The sequence below is a fragment of the Rhynchophorus ferrugineus genome, unplaced genomic scaffold (genome assembly GCF_030347505.1).
Source record: "Rhynchophorus ferrugineus isolate W39M unplaced genomic scaffold, kcgeb_rfMv2 rfM3, whole genome shotgun sequence".
Classification (NCBI taxonomy): domain Eukaryota; kingdom Metazoa; phylum Arthropoda; class Insecta; order Coleoptera; family Curculionidae; genus Rhynchophorus; species Rhynchophorus ferrugineus.
The window spans coordinates 21207895-21233174 of NW_027472582.1; the positions used below are offsets into that span (position 1 = coordinate 21207895).

Below are 25280 nucleotides of genomic sequence, written 5' to 3' on the forward strand. Positions count from 1 at the left end.
AGCGAAATAAGAAGCGATGGAAGGGCGAGGGAATAGGAGGGTGTGCGTGGGGTAAAATTTGAATGAGGGGGATGAGAAAAAAGCGACCGGCGGCCATTTCTTCGACTCTAAGTATAATCAATACGGTATGAAAAAAAAGATGAAACCTTTGGAAATGGATATAAACGCAGACATACATTGAATAATTAATGAAATAATTATAAGCACAAATATATGTTTCATTAATTTTTTCGTAATGAAATAATATTTAACAGAAATTGTGTCAATATTATTGTATAAAAATGTAATCATAGAGAGTGTGGAGACTAAAAATATTTCTCTGTATAAAAATTTAAATGTAAAATGTTAAATACTAAAATAGCTATACTTAAAATAGCTATAGAATGACAATCAACAATTTAAAAATGTTAATTTTCGATAGCAATCATTATTTTTGTGTATTTTTCATAAATTTTCAAGAATATATAACTTAACTCAGATAGCGCTGATTTTCCTAATCATTAGTAGTGGTAAATAAATTATAGAAAATAGAAGGTTTCAAACAAAAACTATTGTTTCACTTGAACATTATTTTAACGGAAAGAAGTGGTGACTTCGGTGAAATTACTGTGCAGAAAACTTTGCCAGACCATTAATATTCGAACATAAACAAAATGTTTATAATGTTAACGCTTCCCTGCTCATATTACGTCAGACACTGACCTTTTAGAATATACAGGGCGATATTAGTGCCATATAACACCTCTCTCCCAAAAAAGCGAAGTTGTTGTCCAGTCCATTGAAGTTACTGTTTTTACCTAAGTTTCCGTGATACCGCCTCTAAAAAAATTATGGTGTCTCCAAATTCCAGTAGACTTGGATGAAACAACTGAGCTATAGCAATTCCTCTTTAGCAATCCTACACCCTATCCCACAAGCTTCTGTCCAAATTCCCGAGGACTAGATTGATTCACAGCATCTCCAGTCCACGGAAGCCATGGACTAACCATCTTTTGCGAAGCTCATAGATAGAGATTTTTTAACAGCTTCAATAACCATACAGTTTAAATTGCGATACTTTCACCAAAACTCCACTAAGATATGTCAACTAATGCTTCAATTGCGCAATAATTAAATAATTGAACATTAAATTAAAAAATCTTAACGGCTGCGTTATCTATGAAACGTTTAAAGTAGGTATGTAAGGTAAGTACGTTAAGTGAGGTTTAAAATAATACAAGATCTATTTTATTTTAACGTAATGAAGTGGCGGCTTATTGGAATTACTGTAAACGATACCATTATAATGTAAACACTCCACAAATCACATCATATCACCAAACACTAGACAAATTTCTAAAAACTTTCAGTGCCTTATTAGTAGCATTGTATCAGAACTATAAACTTTTGTTCAAGTTCAAAAACAACCGTAGTTGGTTAAAAAGAGAGCTTAAATTATAACAAAAATGATCTAAAATCTATTTTTTTAAATACAAGTTTCATTTAAAATTTTTCCCATTTATATTTTTGATAGAATTTGTATTCAATTATTGAGCTCAATTCCAAACTATTCAATTTGTATATTTTTTATTTCTGTACTCACTATATATATATATATATATATATATATATATATATATATATATATATATATATATATAGATATATATTATAGTTACATATATAAGTTTTAGTTGATAGACTATGCTTATTATATATGTTTCACACAAAGAAAAGTAAACTATCTGACTGAAAACTATATTCGACATATTCGCAGGTCACAAAGGATATGTTATTTATTCTTCAATCATAGTTATAAAAGTATTCCATATCATTCACGGAAACAAATTCACATATATAGTTAAGTTAAAAAGGTAAAATTTAAGGGTTAATTCTAAAATAAACCTACTTCATTTTAAGAAATTAGTCATGGATTTAATATATATATATATATATATATATATATATATATATATATATATGATTTTTTTGCATTTCGTCTACGAAATAGAACGAAACCCTCTATTAAATTTTAATAGAGAACTTTTCGAAAGTTCGGCCGCACAAACGAACGAACCAAAGACTCGGGAGGTACGCGGAGGAAACTTGCTTTTGTTAGAATCGCTTCTAATTAAATTTTGGAGACTGAAGGCGCGTACATACTTCACATGGCAGTGCCTTCATAATCATAAAGGCAAAAACTTTCTTGATTTTCAGAAATTTAATACGATGAAATATGCCCGTGAATAAGACGCTTGCTTTCACGTTCTTGCTGGATGTTCTCGGTTTCATACGGAGTCGGTCTGAGCCAGTGGTGTCTCGAGCAATTAATGAGTGATAAGAAATTTAAAGAATTTAATCCCTAGCTTCTTTATCTTTTTAATGTATGTTTTGAGCTTATTCGAGAATTCTTTCACTTTAACTTCATTGCTAAATATTTCTGAAAGCATTTTTAAGCCATGTGACTGACTAATAATAGTTGAAGAAGTCAGCAAGTCAGGATGGCCGAGCGGTCTAAGGCGCTGCGTTCAGGTCGCAGTCCACTCTGTGGGCGTGGGTTCGAATCCCACTTCTGACAAATATTTTAATATGTTTTTACTTATTAATTAATAGCTTTTTTAATACCGTGTAGATTGTTGAGTTGCTGCAATATCCCATTTTATATTCCCATGATACAACGATATTCATCGCTATCTTGCAAGTCCATTTAAAGATGATGTGTCTTTAACCAATATCTTAATATTATTTCTAGATGAATGTTTTCTTTGTAAATCCCAATAGGAACTACACGAGTTATATAATTTGTAGGATTAAAAATCAAAAACTTTTTTTTAAGTAAAATTTAAAACTATTTTGTTTTATATAAAGAAGTGGCAACATATTGGAACGACCTGACAGCCAATACTGCCACCTCAGTCTTATTCTAACTTAAAAGAAACCGCTATGTCTATACATCTCACTCATCTCCTCTCTCAATCTATTCATTCATGATGACCAAACTACAAGCGCTGTCATATCATAATCATCAAAATGCAATCATCTTTCTCGAATGGTTAAAAAAATATTAATTATGATGGTTTTAGTCATATAGTCAAAAGTAGTAGACACCTTAATGCACGATTTTAAAAGCCTTCTATTGTATCTCTAAAATTGTTAACAGTCTATCAAACTTATGCAATATAATTACATAAGAGCATATAGGTACTTTTTAATTTTACGTCTTTCAACTATTTTTACAACCACTGGATCTTTAACTATATTTACGTAATATGTACTGTAGTTTATGTAATAAGTATCTTTATAACACTTTTTCTTGTCTAAAAAAATAATTTAATCAAACCAACAGTTAAATATTGCAAGCTTGGTTTAAATTGTTATTTGGTAATATTGATCAACTGATTCAGAATCATGTAGTTACTTCTACCTACTACCTCTTTCTATTATATTTTTGATACAATCATAGTTATTTACAGAAACTTTTATTTCACTTATCTACTTTTTGAGAATACAGAAGATACTTCAGTTGTTTTAAAATACTTTTACAGTAAAGCTAACATAAATGGCACAAGTTGATTGTACCTATATCAATAGAAAGTACTGTGAATTTAGAGATCAAGGGGAAACTTTATGAAAAATGAAGGGGTTTAAAAAATAGACCCTATTACTTTCCTTTAAATAATATTGTATTTCAAGAAAGAAGTAGTGAGTTGTTCAATAGCTATACAAAACGACTCTTACTAATAGCTTTTATCCTATTTTATGAGGGTTTTATCCTATCTTATTAGAAAACAGACCAAACCCAACATCACTTATTATACCTTGTCAGGACCGTGACAGTTGAGTAATATAACATGTATATATGGAATTGGAAGATGAAATCATAAAAAAGTCATTATAGAATATCGTTATGTAATATAACTTCATGTTTATGTCAAGCATTCGCTATGTTTTGATATTATTATCATTACCATTTTTATAATAATAATATATTTAATAACAAAATACCTGAAAATTATATTAAAATTGTAGATGCTACATTTATTCAATACGATCAATAATGCATTCATCAGTAAATGCCTAATTCTAATGAAGCTGTCGAAAATAAAATATGCTATTAAACATTGTTTATGATATCGGTAATATTTCCGGTAAATAATATATACCGTCACTAAATTTCATACATTAATCAACAATATATATAAATTAGGTTAGTTTTCTACCTCCAAACAAAATGGTGTCGCACAATCCTAATTTATATAGCATCATCCATCCATACAGCAAATAATTTCAAAACAGAAAATGTACTGTGCTTATAATAATCATATTTACATACAAATATGCCCGGATAAAATACCCCGGTTATTGACGATGCATCATTTGTTTCAACTTGTAGATAATTATAGGTAAAATAAATTAAATATAGTATTGTTGGCATGACCTGTGGTTTAAATTAATTTAAAATGCATATATCTGTTTGAAATTAAAATATAGTTTTATTTAATTAGTAAAAAATAATATTAATATTAATAACAGTTCGTAAATTTTATGGATCATATTTGGAAATCCAGTCATTCAAAGTCATAGCCGGTGATTAATTCTCAAGTAGGAGGTCCATCCAGTCTGGTATTTCTCAATGTTTAGGATATCCCTAAAGTTGAGACATGCTTCTGTTTTGCTTTTTTTTAGAGTCATAATTATTGGGAACGTTAATATCGTATTCACATTTTATAACTTCTATAATAATGAATGAAGTATTGAACAATGAAGTATTTTCAAAGGCTTAATTTTTTATTATTTTTACACGACAATTTAAATGAAATTTGAATACGAATAGGAAATATCACATAAAAGACATATTTCAAATTTTTCCAATGGTTTAGAAAATGATCTTTCTATGAAAGACTAGGGGGACCCGGTGATCTTCATATCACCTATCTTGTAATTATTTTACAAACATAACAATAGCTACATCATCGACTGTTGAAACGTTTGTCCTGCATTGCATTTGCAGAATCGCTCAGTTTCATTGCGTTGGGCTCGCTTTTGTTGTATTTGATGGGTACGAAATTATTGGATTCCTCCTCTTCTGAAACAAGCCTATCCTCTTCATTTCAAGTCACTCTCGAATTCAATTGTTATATAACTTTATGCAATACGACTATCATTTTCTGCCTCTCGCTGGTCATCAGTGCACTTAGCAGGTGAAGTAGTTCTTAATGAAGAATTCTAAGTCAGAAAGTAAGGGGACGTAAGACAACTTGGCATTGTTAATAATAAAATTAAAAAAGTTCTTTGGCACCAAATTTGTAACTAAATAATAACAAGTGTAAAATACATTTACAAAATACTTTACCACAGTCACGATTCGAAATTAACACTAACACATAGTTCATAGAGTAATAGAAAGAAAACTCAATAAGGATCGCTGGAGAAAAGTTTCGCTACGCCCAATATCTAGGTGGATTTATTATCGTCCATTCAAGTAATTCGATTGGTTAATTTAAATATATGTTATAGGAATCTGTAAAGAAAACATTTTGCTGTGTAGACATTTCGTTGGTTCTTCGATACAATTTGCCATGCAGATTCGGCACGTGACCTTGACGTCACATAAAATTTAGGTGAAAAATAATTTAATTTCGGAAAAAAAAAATTAAATAAATTACTTTACTGCGTTTTAATAGTGTCTTTAATTTAATAGGATCTATTAGAATTCTATATTGTTGTTTTATTATATTGGAAACAAATTCCTCATTCTTCCCTTTTATCTTCATTCATATTCTTAACATAATAACTGTAACATTTTATCCCCAAAAACCATTACGTATTATACATGGAAGAATGTAGAAATAAAGTAAAACAGATAGCCTACACACAATATAATAAACTAGCGAGCTTGACGGAGTTTCTAAATGTGACATGAGATATTTACCTTCCCCCTATAAACTTTATCACACATTGGTCCACCATAACAGGCTATAAACAAAAATTTCACTAACATTTTTTTAACATATTTATTAATGCAATTTGACCCGATGATTTCTGAAAGAGACAAAACTTCCAAATCCAAAAGTCCAAACTGTTTTGGTTAAGTAGCCTTACGCCACAATATATTGACTTGAATACTTAGAAATTTGACACTATTCAAATATTGATTGATTTTGCGATACAAATCTTCTTGTAGTGTTGTCACATTTACACGAGAATTACCTTAATATTTTTGATACTGTTCGATCTGAGCACATTTCGGCGCATATTTTTGTAATAGTACATGCACTCTTAGTAAAAAGTGAAAAAATAGGTTAACTTTCTAGAAATATATATTTTGTATATATATATATATATATATATATATATATATACAAAAGCCCTATGTATATAAATATATATAAATATCAGGTATATAAATATATAAACACACCACACACTTAATCCAGATGATTTGGGACATTTTTTTAACGAAATGAACCAATAAAATGCTTTTGTGGCAACATAGCAATTCAAACAAGTGAGATGTTCAAAGCAGTGACACCTACATATTGGACGCCGCGAAACATTTCTCCAAAATTGACTATAAAGTTAAATCTCTGTTTTCTCTGTGGACAGTTGTATCATATTTAACAAATCTCTCATTATTTTTCACTTGATTATCACAATATTAAATGAATGTATTACATACATTTCTATGAAATATTAATCGTAAAAAAATGCCGAGGAATTATCTCCAACGTTGAAACATTCTAACCGCTGCTGTATAATAGTGGTAATATTCAAAATGGTTGAACCTTCTTCTTCCTTGAACTTGTACAAATATAGAAATACAAAAATTAGCAAAATTGATCCAGCCATTCTCGAATTTTAGCGAGATTGACAATTTATTTTTATCTAGAAGATTTAACCTAGAAATTATAATGACAAAATATGAGATATTGCCATTTAATAATAATTAAATTAGTTAATTAGTTAGAATGGACGACAAGTAAACAAAAATGGAGAAAATGGCCTTAACCAATATCACCTCATACATATTTCTTAAGGACGTGGGAGGTTTTTACCTTTGAACTTGAAGCCAGCGGTTGCTAGGACGGGTCCCGGCTGCTGCCAATTAAACGGTAATAAGTTCGAATTATTCTTAATTAAACATCAGCCCCATCGAAAACAGCTATTTTGACAATTCGGGACGCGATTGTAACCGACTGGAAAATTGCTCGGCTGCGAACCAGCGGCACCTCGCCGACGAAATTTATATTCAGCCGCCAAGTCGTTCCGCCTCGATAAATTTTGCGCCAAAGGACCCGCCTCCCGCTTTTAAACTTATATATTTCAAGAAAATGAAACTTTCCTTTGACATTATGAACTAGAAAGGTGCCTCCAATATAAATTATCTGCCGCGTATAAAACAAATTAACACTTGTCGTCTCTCTTGCGCGAGAAAAGGAAATTTTCTACGAGGGTAAGATTATATTATATATTATTATATATATTATATATATATATATATATATATATATATATATATATATATGGGCAAGGAAAATGATTCGTCACGCCAGTAACCAGGCTGGGTAAGACCTTCTGAGAGTAAGTCTTCTGAGATGATTTCTAAGTTGGTCACTGGTCAGCCAGCCGGTAGGCTTAATGCTGGCGACCGTGGTTCGGAGCCAGTCCAGATAAACCCTCGTTGATAAAAAGGAGACTTGAAGAAGTAAATCCAATTTTTTCGAAAACGTCGTTAAACAAACAACCACCGTTTACCACCAAATGCAGAGCTTGAGCTTTCAGCTGTGCATGTTTTGATTTATGAATGAATCAAATAGTAACTTATGCTCAAGTGTTTCAAATTAGCTTTGTTAATTTTTGGTGTCCAACATATTGATAATATTTTTCATCAAAAGCATTTTAAATCCTAGACATCACTCTTAAAAACTGAAATATGATGAAGCAATATAACCAAGTTACAGCTTTAAATGCTGAGGAACTGTACAGGATTTGTAAAATTATATTTCAATTGTATGTGTAAATAATAAATAAAATAAGTATCAGAGCTCTCGTCCTGAAGACGTAATCTGTAGCGATTCAGAAACCTCGGCCCGTTTTAGTCAATTAACGTGTCATATCTCGTGAGTAAAATATCACTCGGAAAAAAACAAATATCAGAATCATCAAATTCAACAGACTTATGATATTAACTGTACCGTATATATATTATTTCATATTTGAATATGAAGCTTTTAAGAGTATTTTAAAACTGCAATCATCTAGACTATTATTGTTTTAAATTACTGATCATAGCAGGGTTGCCCGCCACTGAGAAAAATATCTCAGAAAAAATTTAATTAAAAAAAAAAAATTTTAAAATTATGGATAGGTATATCGAAAAAAATTGTCTATTTTTTTAGCAACAACCAAAACAATTTTTAAAAAATCGATATTTTATAAAAGATATAACAAAATTTTTAAGAAAAAATTAAAATATTGATATATTGACAAAAAAAATGTCTACAAAAATGGCGATATAATACAGAAACTATTTTAATAAAATATTATGGATTGGAGGTCTTGTTGAACAGCGATTTGTAATAGTACTGAAGATTTAAATATACTCGAATATAAACTAAGCTGCCTATCACTATTCAGTCACATAAGCACCCCGGCTCGTCTTCGCATACACAGTTTTCGTCAGGCAGTATGCTTGTTATAACATTAATATTTTCGTAATAATGTATCAATTATGATCAACTAGAAATGTTAAAACAAGATGATTTGGACCATGACCAATAACAGTTAACAATATTACAAATTCTATGATTATAAAAAATATTCAGTAAAAATATTTAAAAAAACACCACTAACCATAAAAAAATTGTAATGATAAATTAATAATCTATTGGGAAAATAAACAATGTTTTAGAATTCATATTTAATAAGTATTTATAATAAGTATATATATATATATATATATATATATATATATATATATATTTAATATTAAAATTATGTTTATTTACCCTTCAGGTTATATCCAGTTAAACACCTGGACAGTTGTCCTTTCTTGACCATCACGGTACCTATAACAGGTTTCAGACCGCGATGACCTTTCGCCTGACATTCTCACGATCTTCTCGGTTCAAATAGACTGTGTGTCCTCGAAGAAGGGTAACAATAAGCAAACAGGTTTTGAGTGACCAGTGGGAATTTAAGGGTGACTAATTCCGTGTTAATATAAAGGTATCTCTAAAATTATTGTATTGCCGTTGGTCATTCCTTAACGGTTGTTGATATGTAGTTCTTCTAGTTTAAATGTAACTTTTTATTCATATATTGCTGATCGGTATTAAATATGTCTGATGGTAAAGCTCTCTCATCATATTTATTATGTTATTTAACCAATCGCTTATTGAGTAACCTGAATGATTAATTGATGATGAAAGAAGAATGCTTTAATAACAAAACAAGCTAATGATAATTTAAATAAAATAAATTTATCAAAAATTCAGTTAAACAAATACTGATTCAACCTTCTGATTGATATTCCTAATTGTTAAATAAGTGCTGGGTTATTCATTGATAGAAGTTTTTTCAAAAGCTATTACTAGTCTAATTACTTTCCGATCCAAGAGGCGGAAAGAGGCAGCTGAAGGTCATTGAATTATGTATTAAGCTTATGGTAACGATGCTCCATCGATTATATGTGAATATATGTTTCGACGGTTTAATAGAAGTGATTTTAACACCGAAGACAAAAAGCGTCTGGACAGCCAAAAACAAACTTAAGACGAGCGTTTTAAGATATTACTCGATGAAACCATCAATGGGAATACCACATATTGCTAAACCTGTGAAACATACTTGTACATATTAAAATGAGAAGTACTACCCCACCCCCCGTATTTTACAGACCTTGCTCCTTCTGATTACTACTTGTTCTGATATTTGAATCGTGACATATCTGAGCAGTGCTTTGCTTCTGATGATAATATAAAAAATGGGTTGACTCATAACTAACTTCAAAAAATACACCGTTCTTTCGAGATGGAATTCCTGAATTGCCTGGGAAAAGTAGCGGCTGTCGATGGAAAATATATCGAATAAAATATTTGGGACCGATTTTTCACAATAAAAATTCAAATTAAAAAACGTTCAGAACTAATTTATAGGTCTATAATAAAATATTTGTTTATTTGTTCTGAAGATAGGGTGAGCCAAAAAAGAATCCGTTCTCTAAAAAAATGTCTTTGTTAAATTTGAAAAAGCCAAACACTTTGTATCATCAACATGTATTTTATTTGTGTGGTATATTCAACTTCAACAGTTATCAACAAATTCTTAGATTTAAAAATGTTTTAGTAGTTAACACTATTCAAAGCAATAAACATCGACATTTTCAAAATTTAAACTCGTTGCCGTCGTTTCCAATAACAGAAGCATAGAATAATGTTCTTGGTTAGTAAATTATGTCCTCAAAGATGAGAAAAATTATTTGTTTAAATTTTCGTTATCACAGAGTATACATGATAAAAACTACGGTGGTTTCCATCAATTTTAGGGAAGGTTTTTACGAAATTAATTCAAATAAGACTCAAAGAGCTTGGGATTTAAACTAAATCGCGCTTGTATAGATAAGACTTTGGACTTCACTATCAGTCTATAAAGGAACAAGTTATATGTGAAATAATTGCAAAGGTTATTCTTATCGATTTACCATTTGCTTTAAAGTGTATATAAAGTGACCCTCAGTTTGGACAGCTTTCTAAGCTGAAAATGTTCAATTGCTAAACTCCTTCAGGCATCTTACGATGGCCCCATTAGTTCTGTGTGAATATGAAATGATTTGTCAAATTCATTTCAAACATCAACCGGTGTTCACCAAATATTCACTGCTTTTCAATATAGTAGTTTGTACAATTATATAAAACGTTATAGTGCTATAAACCACTAGACCGATTTGGCATTTGCTGATCATCACGTTATAATATTTGAGACAGATGTTGAGGATTCTGTCATTCTCCATTATATAGTTCGCATTGCAGAACCATATGGTTTGAGAATAAACGAAGAACAAGAAGAAGTGTCAAAGTACTAGTAACAGATCTTCTGGAAAGCCTAGTGCTATTGCAGGAGTTCTAGTAGTACTTCAGTAATTTACTAATATATTACTGATCCAAAATTTAAATATTTAAATACTTTAGTGGATATTTTATATCATAGTAACTGTGCATGGTCCAATCATCTTGCTTTAACATTAACATGTGAAAATATTAACGCTATAACAAGTATATTTCTAGCTATGCAATAAGAACAATTGTCAAGAAATTTGGTAGGTACTCATGCATATTCAAAAGTAAAAATTCAAATATATGCTGGTAAAATGCTTCCAGGTTTTATTAATCATAGTAGACATAAGTGATTTAGATTTTATAATAATTTTATTTAAAGTAGCATCTACTACTGAAATCATCGGTCATTCTGAGGGCCGCTGTGCTATTTCTCTAAGATGGTGTGCGTAGAAGAACAAAAATTGTTACAATCAAGACTAAAATTCGTCTCTTCTAATATTTATCTCGACAATTTTCTGTATGACCCAAAGCCTTGGATACTGTCACAGTAACTTCTGTAATCTTGAGGTCTTTCAAATGCGATTCTTAGGCAAATTCAACATGTAAAAGTCCTTACGATACAAAAATCAGTGCCGAGGAAAAATTTCAAAGATGAGAATTACAATGGTTTCAACAATGGCGAAATCAGACTTTTAAGTAGAAGGCCGATCAAGATCATAGACATTTGGAAAATGGGAGACTAGCATTGCTGAAGCCAGAACCTTTGAGACCGATCGATATTTAATGATAAATGTTCGAAGTAACAGTAGCATATTAGTTGAGATATAGAATGTGGACTGATGATGATGACAGGAGGTTTTGACTTTTGAGAATATTTCAAAATTAATTCACATTATGAGTTTATGGGTGATATAATATTTAAATGACATTACAGACAACCATAATAATAACAACAAAACATTATCATCTCCTCTCCCTCAGATTTTGCATATCAAAACGCCACGTATACAAAAGCATATTATCATCTAGTCCTTACGACGCAAAAATAAGTGCCGAGGAAAAAATTCAAAGATGAGAATTATAATGGTTTTGACAATGGCGAAATCAGACTTTTAAGTAGAAGACCGATCAAGATCATAGACATTTGGAAAATAGGAGACTAGCATTGCTGAAGCCAGAACCTTCGAGACCGATCGATATTTAATGATAAATGTTCAAAGTAACAGTAGCATATTAGTTGAGATACAGAATGTGGATTGATGATGATAACAGGAGATTTTGCCTTCTGAGAATATTTCAAAATTAATTCACATTATGAGTTTATGGGTGATATAATATTTAAATGATATTACAGACAACCATAATAATAACAACAAAACATTATCATTTCCTCTCCCTCAGATTTTGCATATCAAAACGCCACGTATACAGAAGCATATTATCATCTAATATTTATCACGTTCCCCCGAGGAACCGCGTCCCAAAAATGAGTCGCAACTTCGCCCTTTGCCCTCGTAGGGCGTCGGAGCGTGCTCGAAAGACGCGAAACCCTTTTACGTCAAGAGCCAAGATTAAGAATGGGGAAAATAAGATAGATGTGCCCGCCATTTTAGCGAAGTATTTTGCTTCCTTGCATTTCATTGTAACGAGGCGCGGACCAGCTCGGTTCTCGACGGGGGAGTCGGTTTCGGGCCGCGATCGACGATCAAAATATGGCTGGGCGAGCGCGACGTGTGTTCCTCAAAGGAAAATTATGCCACAACTTTGGAAAACTGAGAAAATTAAGCTCAAGGCGCGGCGACATGGAGAAGACGGGCGTGTACAATATACGCCTTTAATAATTTAATATTAAAGACGTTTTAACAAAAATTATATACATATATATAATATCTGTAGAGGAGATACACAGGACAAATAACAACAGACTTGGTCTTAAAGACATTGTCTATTGTTTTCCACGTTGATCATCGACAATGATTTTGTAAAGTTTATTTATTATATTTATTTTTATATATATTTGAAAGTCTCCTTTTACCAACTATGGGTTCATCTGGACTGGATTAACGTGAGCTCCGAACAATTGGTCATCAGCATTAAACCTACCGGCTGGCGAGTGACCAACTTTAGAAATCATCCCAGAAGACATCAGGTATTACTCAGCCTGGTTACTGGCGTGACTGGGACCATTTCCTTGTCGGATTTTACATTCTCGCCTAGAACAATCACAAATTTTGGGCAATCACAAACATAAATTTACCGCGAACCCGCGGCTACCGCAACAACAGGAGAACCGTCCTATTGCCTTTACCACTACGCCACCAAGGCGGTTTATTTATTATATTGTCACTAGTTGTTGCCGACTATTCTAAAATTTCTATTTACAATAACTTAAATGTAGATCGGCCCTATCTTAGTCTCTGGTGGAATAATGTTAGTGTATTGTAATAAATTAGTGTAATGCACCATACTACAGAACATCAAGTGATTTGATACTTTTGACTCTGTGTCCTCTTTTGGTGTTATCCAAGAATTATATTACTTCGATATTGACATAAGAATCGAGTCTTTCCTCATGTCTCCTTGCATTTCCTTTGATTTTCTGAGTGACAGTCGGTATCTGAAGTTTCGATGTAACTAGTCAGTCTTATAGTGTCTTGGCGCACCTGAAGTATGTCTCAGGACTTTGTATATCAACACATCAATTTATTATGTACTGATAATTGTTATTCTCTTCCAATTAACCAGTACATTTTTCTACACTTTAACTTCAGTTCTTTCCTTTTCTCTTTATATGTTCCTTTCAGTGACGTTTTAGATCAAGATTCATTCCAAGATACTTAGCGTTGTTTCCATATAGAATTCTATTAGTATGTATTGTTACATTATTTACTTTCGTTAATATTTTTTCCAGGTTTGGATCCATTTATGTATGTTGTCAGTTGCCTGTTATTGCGAAATTTTCGTGTGGCTTCTTTGCTGTTGTTTTCGACAGTAAGAATAGCAGTGTCATCAGCAAATGTAGCCATCGTAATATTTTCCATTTGTGATATATCATATTTGTATAATAGGTAAAGAATTGGTCCCAATACACGCGGCTTCAATAAAATATTTCGCGGTAGGAGAACTTCTCGTCTCATGGATGTTTTTCTTCTTCATTCTAAGTTCTTCATTAAGTTTGTTCAATCGTATAATACCTTCTTCATGTAATACCACATACATACAGAACTTTCTTTAAAATATTGACCTATATTATGGGTTTTATGGTTTGGACATGGCTGACGAAGGAAAAGCGAACGAATTCGTCAGTACCTTCTGTAACGAAATCAACATCTTAAGTGAAAGGTAATCTGAATAAGTTCTAGAAATAAATGGTCCAAGATCATAGAAAGAGAATAATAGGAGATTAACATTGTCCAAGACAAAAACTGTGACGGGATTTAGTGAAGAATGTTCAAAGTGCCGCAGGACTAACCGCGGCGTATTTGTTGAAAAATAAACACTCCTCTCAAGCGCCGGCTATGGATTGATGATGATGATTTTATCAGTTGCCCGGGTCTATCGATGATTTTTACATTTAAAATTTTAGTTTTAGTTAATATTATTTCTGATACTTTCAGAAATTCCCACAAAGTGTTTTCTAGTGCCCTATAACTAGTGAAAAGCCTTTTTCTTGTTTTATGAAATATTTTCCACCAAAGACCTCAGAATCTTGATTTCATCCATCATTCATTCGTTAAAATATGTCTGCATTCATATATTATTAAAAGCAATAGTTTTAATACTATTTCCTCAATAACCTAAGTTGCCATCAAATGAGAAAGTTTAATAATAAAGGACTAAAAGCTCCAACCGAAATATACCATCGTTGGCATTCCTATACATTTTGATATTTTGACACATTTGAAATAATAATTGAAAAGAAACTGTTATATATCAGTAAAGGCAATAGAGTGATTTAGCTTGAAGAACTTGAGAAAATCTACTAATAGATGGGAAAATTAAATTTACCCCACGTACTTACTAAGCGGTATCTTGATTTTAATCATTGGAGAAGCTCCAAAAAATTGTTTAAAAATTAATATATCATGTTAAAATATATATAATGCTTCCCCTATAAAATATGTATGAACACTTGATACAAAAAACATAATTAAATAATCCTCTATTAAATCGCCAATAAAATGCCGATTAAAGCTAATTATTATGCCATCCAATTAATTAAAGGTAGATTTTTTCAAAAGCGTATTATATGATTGTATTTTAATATATTGATGTGTTAATAAAGCATATAAATTACTTTTGAAATTGACATAGTGAATCTTAAAAATATATAGTTGATATCGTGTACACTTTTGTATTTTTATAACGCTTTTATATAAGTTTAGTATAAAGCCCCAATACTCCAAAGTATTCTAAGGTCACAAATACTATAATATACATATATCTGACTGATTTTGCTTTTTTACATCTTACATTAGATATGTTAAGGATGCAATCTTAATTTATGGCATTAATTTATTACTAATGTTCTGTTGTACTTCAATACACAAGCATGACGAGTGTGGGATTAATACATTAGTATGTATTTTCTAGATTTGAATTAAATTAGAATACTTAACCTAAGGTTAAGATAAACCGTTATACAGTATCACTACATAGTATAAAACAAAGTCGCCTTTTCTGTCCCTATATCCCTATGTGCGCTTAAATCTTTAAAACTACGCAACGGATTTTGATGCGGTTTTTTTCAATAGATAGAGTGATTCAAGAGGAAGGTTTATATGTATAATACATGCATAATATACTAAGGCAACATTGCTAATTTTAGAGGTTTCTAACGTGATGTCGTAAATTAACCTATTTTTTTAGGCTTATTTAGCAATTAGCAAAAACGCTGCCTAACCCTACGAGTTAGATCAAATTAATGTACTACAGTATTGTACACCATAAAAAGGTCTACAAAAAAGTCCGCGATGGTATATGTTTATCTTTTAGGGATAACCCACATTAACCATTTTTATTGTTTACTTTTTACGTGAGAAAATGGCTTATTTACGAAGTTATTTTAAGCAATACGGCATTAATCCTTATCGAATTAAGTACCTTAAATACAGTGTGCTATTAATATAGATCAATATGGTTCCTTACAGCATGTAAATTAAACAAATATTTTCGGAGATATTACAAATTTAAAATTTGCGTTTAAAAATGTGTAATGTAATAAAAATTGTATGAATTTAGATATTCCAAAGATAGCAGGAAATCTTCATAGTAAGTATAGGGGAAGAGGAATTGTTTTACTCCAAATTTAATGCGTGCAGGCCAAGGGCAGTAATGAATGAACCAAAAATACTGGATCGATTTTAATCATGTTTTCATTGAGTGACATAGGCATATATATTTTATGACCGTGCAAAGTCGGAGAGGGGCGCTATGTTTTTATATACAACGTTCATATTTTTTCTGTAGTGTATTTAATTTAGTATCAGCATTGCACCCGTGCGAAGCCGGGGCGGGTCGCTAGTATAAGTTAATGTGGCTCGATTAGCTTCAATCTTCTGATTTCCTGCGGGTTATCTAATAGCTGAATTGCTTCTAGCAATAAGCATTGGTAACTAACCGAAAAACTGTGTTTTGGTATCGTTGGATTACTAGATCTTCAAATGTTTTAGTACAAACACATACTGGAAACCTAAAGTCCAAATATCCTTTATAAAATAATGATGAACCAATGTATTTGATTCTGATTGAAATCAATCTCTTGACATTGTTGAAATGGATCAGAAACCTTTTGTTATGATGGAACTTTTACAATATAATAGTAAAAAATAATTTAAATTAATTAAGAGATAAACAAACGACTATAGGAAAAGGTAATTAATATATTGAGTGAAAATTGTTAATTTTAAATGCTGAGATTGGACACATGTTAACATAAGTGTGAAATTCATAATTTTGTATTGGCATATATTATTTTTATTTTTTTGGGGATTTGTAATAAACACAACTTGTTTATCAAATTTACCATTGCTTGCGGAAGCATACAGAATATAGGAAAAAGTAGAATTTAAATTTCATTACGAACGAAACTATTACGGCTGGTGCTTCAGTAATGTATTTCAGTCAAGCATTGCAAAGAATAATCATTTTTCATCTTACCATAAGAGCCACCCTACCCTTTTTAAGAAATAGCCATCGTCTATATAACAATCAAAATTGATCAATCTCATATATTCCAAAACCTATAAAATTATATATGGAAATGTGACGGTCTATCTTACTCGCTGTATTGGCCGGACATTGCTGTTTTTGATTATTATTTAAGTGAAGCGAGAGATTAGCATCTCATATATTTTTTTTGCAGAAAATTGGAACAGTAGTGATTGCTATATTTTGATTGACCTTGGCAATATTAAAAAAAAAGTAGAGTTTAATTATTTGATGGAAATGATGGAAATTTATTTGTATTCTTGGTAATAAATGATATATAAGAGCATTCTGAAATAAATATATTTAAAACAACAATTAAAAAATCAATAAATTTTATAAAGCGTCATATGAGGCATAGGCAGCACGCAGTAAAATATGCAAAAAATAAACAGCTGTTACGTAAAATATTTAAAACTAACATACGAATTTAAAATAAATTTAACCGTATATTAGATAAATATATCAAAATCATTTTGTAATTTCTCGTTCAATATTAATTCCCATAAAAACAATCGAAACTCGTATAACACTTTTCCTATATAATCCGATTTAATACACCAATTAAAACTAATTGATTCTCCATTAAATCGTCAATAAAATGTCGTTCAAAACTAATTATAACGTCATCCGATGACGCGCCAAACGAAACGAGGATATACCGCCCATTCAATAATAAATCGGCCCCGTCATTTTTTGAACTTTTACACCTTTACATATTCGAATGTTTAAATGGCGAAATAATGCCGCCCAATTAGCAAAAATCCGATTTAATCAGCGACAAGTTTCACAAATTATATTTCTACACGGACCGAAAAACGATATTCATTATTCAACAGGATACGTATATTAATAGTTTAAATAATTTAAAATTCGTAAATTGTCAAGTGCGAGCGAGGATATCACGGCACTACGGCCAACACGAAATATGATTTAGATACTGTTTTGTCATTCATATTAGGACCACTTGATTCTAGTTCAGAACCGAATATTGGAACGTGGAATGGTCAGCGGCTCACGTAGTACTTTTTAGTTTAAAAAATATTTTAAAATACTTTGGAATTATTTGTTTATTTTATTGCTATATCATCTTTTATTGTGTTCATTTGCACTTTAATGAATTCATCAACAAAAATCTATGAAGTAAAAATTAAATTAGATTAACTTAAACTAAAGTTAATAGTAAATTTTATGAAATTTATTTATGGTCTATCCAAAGTTATTTTGTACATACGGCCTCTAGATTTGTGACAAAATTTTAACCTAAATAAAATAATCAAGCATATACAAAGTTATAATAGATTTTAGGTTAGGGTTATACTTGATTATATTTACATGTAATTCTTTTCCATGCCACCTATTAGTTAGAGATTTAGGCGTATTTCTATTTGTATCTCTTGTAAGCTTAATCCACCTGATTAGCAATTGTATATCCAAGTAATATACTTTCATTAGAGAGCATATTTACCTTTTACACTTAGTTCTTGTGTCCTTCAGTGTTGTTCTTATTAATACCTGTCCGGTTCTTGTTAATACCTGTATATATTTTTATTGATAAAACTAGATTTAATCGCTGCATTCACCTTAATGCATTTGCCATATCTGCAAAAGAGTTACTATTATTTCTCTCCGGACACATTTTAACCAAATGCTCATGTATATTCTGAACAATTATACAGCTATCTGTGCACATAAATATTCTACACTCTATAATAATATTTTCTACAGTTACTATATATTAATTGTATACTCACCTTTATTTGTCTCATCTCATCACCCTGTGTTAGAAATTGGTAGCATTAAATCATATCATATTCAGAAAGTCTCATTCAAATGATTAACTAAACTTTTAATTTCCAATCTATCTAACATTTGTTCACAATTCCATCATTTGGCAACTTCTACCAATTCCATTCCAGTTTCCAGCATGAAGTACAATATATCTGCAATCAGTCATTAATAAATATTCTGACTAATAAAGCCTAATCAATTTTTATTCCAACGTTTATCATTTTCCATAAACTTTTGTTGTCATAACACTTTTTTTATTAACATCTTGCTTTGAGTGACCATTGGGTATTTTGGTTCCATTCTAAAATAACCATCTAAATACATAAACTGAAATAATAAATCTTTTTTGATTTTATTAAATTCTTTTATAAATTGTATTTTTTTAAACGCAATATCTGCAATTTCGGTTAGACCTCTTCGATAATTTTCAAACTAACTGTTTCCTTTGAAATAATTATATTAAATTATGTTTTTAATGACAAAAAATCACTGTTTTTACACAGTTCATATATTTAATCTCTTATAGAGTTAACATAAAGCTGATCTTAATTTGTTACCCGCTTCGTATGAGGACGATTTTTTCCGGTGAATTCGGGATATTATTTTTCATTTTTTGCAGCTGCAACACGTTAAACACTATTTTCAATAAAAATCGCAGCAAATTAATACTTAACCGAAAAATATTTAACTCTTCAGCGAATGTTACTGGCAAGAGGAGGCAAGGGGCGCAATCTGTTCTGAGCGACTTCGGAATTTTTGATCAGAGTAATAGTAATCAGCAATCTGAAATTTATCAAAACAAGCGAAGCATTAAAATAACGTTTGTCGATATTTAACCTCTCAGAATAAAATGAGAAGGAAAATTGGATTCGAAAAACTGATTCTAATACGAATTTAAAAATTGCGGTATTTAACATATTAAACATCTTGATAACATATATACAAAATAACTTTTTATAGACTATCACAAGTTGGTGTGGTTTGGTTCGTTCCAATCTTCAGTTTGAGTGTTGCTTAACGTTACTGCGATTTAGCATTCTTTTTCATGTTTTACTGTAAAATTTTATATACTAGGATAACCTAGTCACTCTATTTAGAATTGGCAATTAATCGAATAAGGTTATTTTTGCTGCACTGGATTACTAACTGGTTTAATATTTAATGCAACCCCATATTTTCCATGATATTAACTAATAAAATGCAGGCTTCTGATAAAGGTTAAACTAAATAAATTTCTTCCTCATTCGGATTATGAATTACTAAAATCTTCTATCAGAGATCGTCCTTTTATTGTAAAACAAGGCGATGAACATACCGAATTAAATTCAATATCTTTAGGAGTTTCGCAAGTTAATGTACTGGCTTCTGTACACAGCCGATCTATCTATAACAAAAATAACAACTGTGACAACATAAGCAGACGACACGACAGTCTTAGCCTCTCATGAAAATCTGGCCATAGCATCCATGAACCTTCAAACCTAAATCTAATGCACATGCGGCTGAAATGATGGCGTATAAAAGCCAACGAAACAAAATCCAGTCTATATGATGTTACGCTGCATAGAAGAACATGTCCACCAGTTTATATCAATAATTGTCTACACCCGCAGACAGAAGATGCTAAATATCTTGGTATGGACCTAGATCGATGCCTAACTTGGAAAAAGCATATATTCGCCAAACAGAAACAACTCGGACTTAAACTCTATCGGGCGCAAATCCAAGTTATCATTAGATAACAAGATATTACTACATCTATCTATATTCAAACCTATTTGATCATATGGAATCCAACTATGGGGAACCGACTGTTATGGATGCCAAGGTATTTCGTTGATACTGCTTTTGAAATTGAGCTTGTCTCAAGTGATTCTGATATTGATTTTATTATATTGTATTATGATATTGCAAAAAAATATTATTATCCATACTTAGCTACCATATTCACCCATCCTTCTATCAATCAGCTCATTTCTGTGATCTTCATGATGAGTAAACTTCTCTTCTGATGAGATTATGTCCCATTGATTGGAAAAATCTAGAGAATACTGGCGACTGATGGAAAACTTATTTATTTACTAGACTAATCCAGAAGTATCCAAATTGTATGGAGGTAATTATTCAAAATTAACTTTTGGAAAATGAAGATGCAGATAATTTATAGAAATATTGATTGATTTTAGTCATCGATATAATGAATATGTTACAAGGTGGATGATTCTGATGAGAATTGTAAACTTGAACAGAATATATGTTTTGATAACATCGAAGAGACATGAATATATAGTTATAATTAGAATAAAATATATAACAAGAAGATAGCATATTGGGTAATTTAAAGAATCGATTAATCGAAATCTCCAAACTCAGAATAGATCATTAACTCAATTGAAATTAATGCTTACGTTGTTATACAAAGCAACGGAATATACATGAGCACAACTGATGATGAAACTGTAATTATATATATTTTTTATTTATCTACATATTAACTACGACTCTGTTTCTTTTATTCCCATGTATATCTACCAAACTAAATATTATATAAATCCAGGAGGCCAAACTGACAACTGTTAAAAATCTAAATATTTCCCTACATGTTTTATTTATACCTGTTAAAATGTTTATGCCCGAATATAAATACTTTCAGGGAAAAACACGTATTTTCTATATAGCGTCATAATTTTCACCATTAATATTGAAGAACTCTGGTTTTTTGAGTCTGTTGTTCGTAAAAGCTTCGGGTGTCAGAATTCTGACGGGATATGAACGTGTCTTTTGCAATTGAAATTGTTTGGTCTCCGTTGGGAGAAATACAACCGACATAAAATATTTTCGTTTTTGAATTATTTACGATTATTTGGAAATAAATTTTATTCCAGCTAAATGACACGAGAACCAACAAAAAATTGAACTAATTAATTTAAAATAATTACAATCATATAGTTTAGTTAAAATAGCAGTGTACTTACGTCATCTCAATTTATGACGTCAAGACGGTGCAACGTTGTCGCATTTAATGTTGATATTTTATCCATTTTAATTTATTTTATTTTTGCCATAAAACATTATATTATAAATAAAATAACCGGCTTGGTGGCGCACTGGTAAAGGCGATGGGACGGTCCTCCTACTGTTGCGATAGCCTCGGGTTCGATTCCTGCTGGTCGTAAATTTATGTTTGTGATTGTCCTAGAAAACAGTGAAAATCCGACAAGGAAAATGATCCCAGTCACGCCATTAACCAAGCTGGGTAAGACCGGATATCTTCTGGGATGATTTCTAAAGTTGGTGGTCACTCGCCAGTTGGCAGGCTTAATGCTGAGGACCGCGGTATATATATATATATATATATATATATATATATATATATATATATAAAGTAATGAAACAAAAATGTTATAAAATATAATTTATTTTAACATTATAGTACATCTAATGACTGAAATTACTACTAATTAAACAGCCACAATAGTTTGTGGTTTACAGTTTTTTTTATTATATCTATGGTATCCACTGGAGGCTTAATCCACCTAATTATTAATTGTACATCTAAGTAAAGTAATTTATTTTCATTAGGTAACATATTTATCTCTTACGCTCAGTTCTTGTTTCCTTCGTTGCTATGTTTTCTTGTCAAATAATTCTGATATGAATATGATTCTCCTTAGTTTCTTCTGTTACTAGCTGTATATCTTTTTCTTGATAAGATCTAATCACTGATGTTTCTTTATTTCATTTGCATATCTGCAAAAACTACTAATTGTATTAATACTCTCCATAACAAATCAATATGATTGAATATGTGGTGATAGGGATTTTCAAACCAATTTCTAGAGAAAGTAAAGTATATAAAACACAAATAAACATTTCATATATATTGACCAAGTGACAATTTGAAATACTTCACTCTTGGTAGCTTTAACATGGTACCTTCAACACTTAATTTATGTTTTGCAAGTCATTCTTTAATTACAGGCTTTGTCAAACACTTATTCGGATATTTTTGTTGGATTCCTATTTCCAGCATGAAGAACAATATACCTACAATGATTTATTCAACAATACTATGATTTAAAAATCTAATCAAATGTTATTCTATATGTACCTTTTTCCATCAACTTTTGTTGCCTTGCCAAGGGTGGTCTAATGTTCCATTTTGAAATACCTATGTCTAGACATAAATAACAAGTCTCTCTTAATTATATACTTTTAAAAATAGTATTCTTTAAAATTATTGTCTGGAAATTTCATAGGATCTCCTCGCGGTGCATGTTTACACTATAATTCGTTATTTCCTAACAGTGTTTGAAGTGATGACTTATATCACTCAAAGAGCTATAAATCTCTAAGTTTTATATGGATAGTTTCCGTACGAATAGTTATCTCTGAAGTAATTATATTAAATTGTGTTTGTATTAAAAAAACTACCCACCGATTTTATACATTTCGAATAAAACTGTAGGTATGTTCGTCGGGTTGGTCAGTCGGTCGAAATATGTGGCTGCCGCTGCGGTTATTTGTCAGAACACTCACTACTATTTTTGGAAGGAATTTGCACGAGAACTGAAAACACTGGTTGAAGAAATGCTGTTTATTTCAATGTTAAATGATACATGGTCGTCGGTGGTCGATGAGAGAATTGAAAGAATATTAGGTTAGGTAGAGAAAGTACACATTACATACATTAAATTCATTTTCATATTCGAACGAAACGAATTTTCAAATTGCAATATGTAATACATTATACGCCTTGATGACGTGGGTTTACTGCTGCTTTGGATAGACTATAGGTACAAATATGTTTAGTGAAACACTTTTTGACTCCTTTTTTTTTCTTTCAAAACCGTTGGTAAAAATATAAATATATGTATCATTTATAATTGTAAGTGTAACTTCCCTATGCTTGTTCTTGTGCTAGTTCAGATAATCATTATATAAATCACTGACTTAAAGGTTCTCCTAAAACCAAACGCATATGGATCCCTACAAACAGCAACACTTCAACATGTAACACCCGCAGAAGTACTATAAATAACATGAATTTCTTAATCATCTAGTGCATTTATCATAAACAACAATAAGACATGTTTAAGAAATGAACAGAGAAAAAGATAAATCCAATATACATGACCTAAATTTATATTTGCTCCATCAGATCGCGATTTTCCTTCGAGAAATTAAAGTTTGTTGCTTCGACATTACTACCCCACACCCAACCCCGTCCTCGTCGCCGTCGTTGCCACCCCGTCGCTACTCATTAAAGCAACCCCCAATTAAAGCTGAGAGTGGAGAAAATTAAACTACGAACATAAAACATTTGAATCAAACGTACAAAACTACGCCGTCCTCGATTTTATAACTTTTGATTCCTACGAGGGTTTATATTCTTCAGTTTGTGAGCGGCTAAGCATAATAACTGTTATATCTTCTTGTATTTATGGACCAAGTGAACTTTATGTAATAAACATATATTACAACTTCTATTAATTATTTTATATAATAATTAAATATATTATAAACAAGTTAAATTTTAATTATATTTGAAATAATTTATTTAACTTAAACGATTTTATTTTTATATATTTAGGCTACTATATTGGATACTGAAATTGCTATATCTAATTGGTAATTTAGCTATATAAGCCCTGTTTACGAAAAAAAACTTAAGCAATCAATAATAGAGCATTTCTGTGTTTACTTTTCCGTTAATCAAATATTCTAACTGCATTACAGTTACAATTATAGTTACAATGCATAATCGAGGATAAGTATATCTACCCATTTCTGAACATGTAACACAATAACATTCCAATAATAATGGTATAAATATTTAGAAACTGTATGAAATGCTTACCTAAGTAAAATAAATAAAATAAGTAAGAAAATTCTGTGAACTGTTTTAACTACATAGTAAAATAGTGTCATTTGTATGTATATGTAATATGTATGCGTATATATGTGTATTGCTAATAATTTTAATCGATCCTCAAGTCTCATTTTGGTTGTGCTCGAATTGATTCTCTTATTCCTCGATCTTACATGAACGTTTGCTTGGTTGGTCGGATTATTACTTGTCAATTCTATCTGGAGTTTCATTGAAAATTACCTTCGTCATTCTGATATTAGTCCTAAAGTTCCAACATCAGTCGATATTCCTTGAATTATATCTTTTGGAAATCCCTAAAAAATAATTCACAAATTAGACATTCCAATAATATAAAATTTTCAATATATAGTGTC

General features: G+C 30.8%; 1 long non-coding RNA gene and 1 other non-coding gene across 2 annotated transcripts in view; both read left to right on the forward strand.

Annotated features, from left to right (window-relative positions):
* LOC143193602 (uncharacterized) overlaps nt 1-25280 on the forward strand; it is a 75516-nt gene that overhangs the window by 17865 nt on the left and 32371 nt on the right. The window lies entirely within an intron of this gene.
* Nucleotides 2475-2557, forward strand: TRNAL-CAG (transfer RNA leucine (anticodon CAG)). Its single transcript has one exon. It is a non-coding gene; the product is annotated as a tRNA-Leu (tRNA).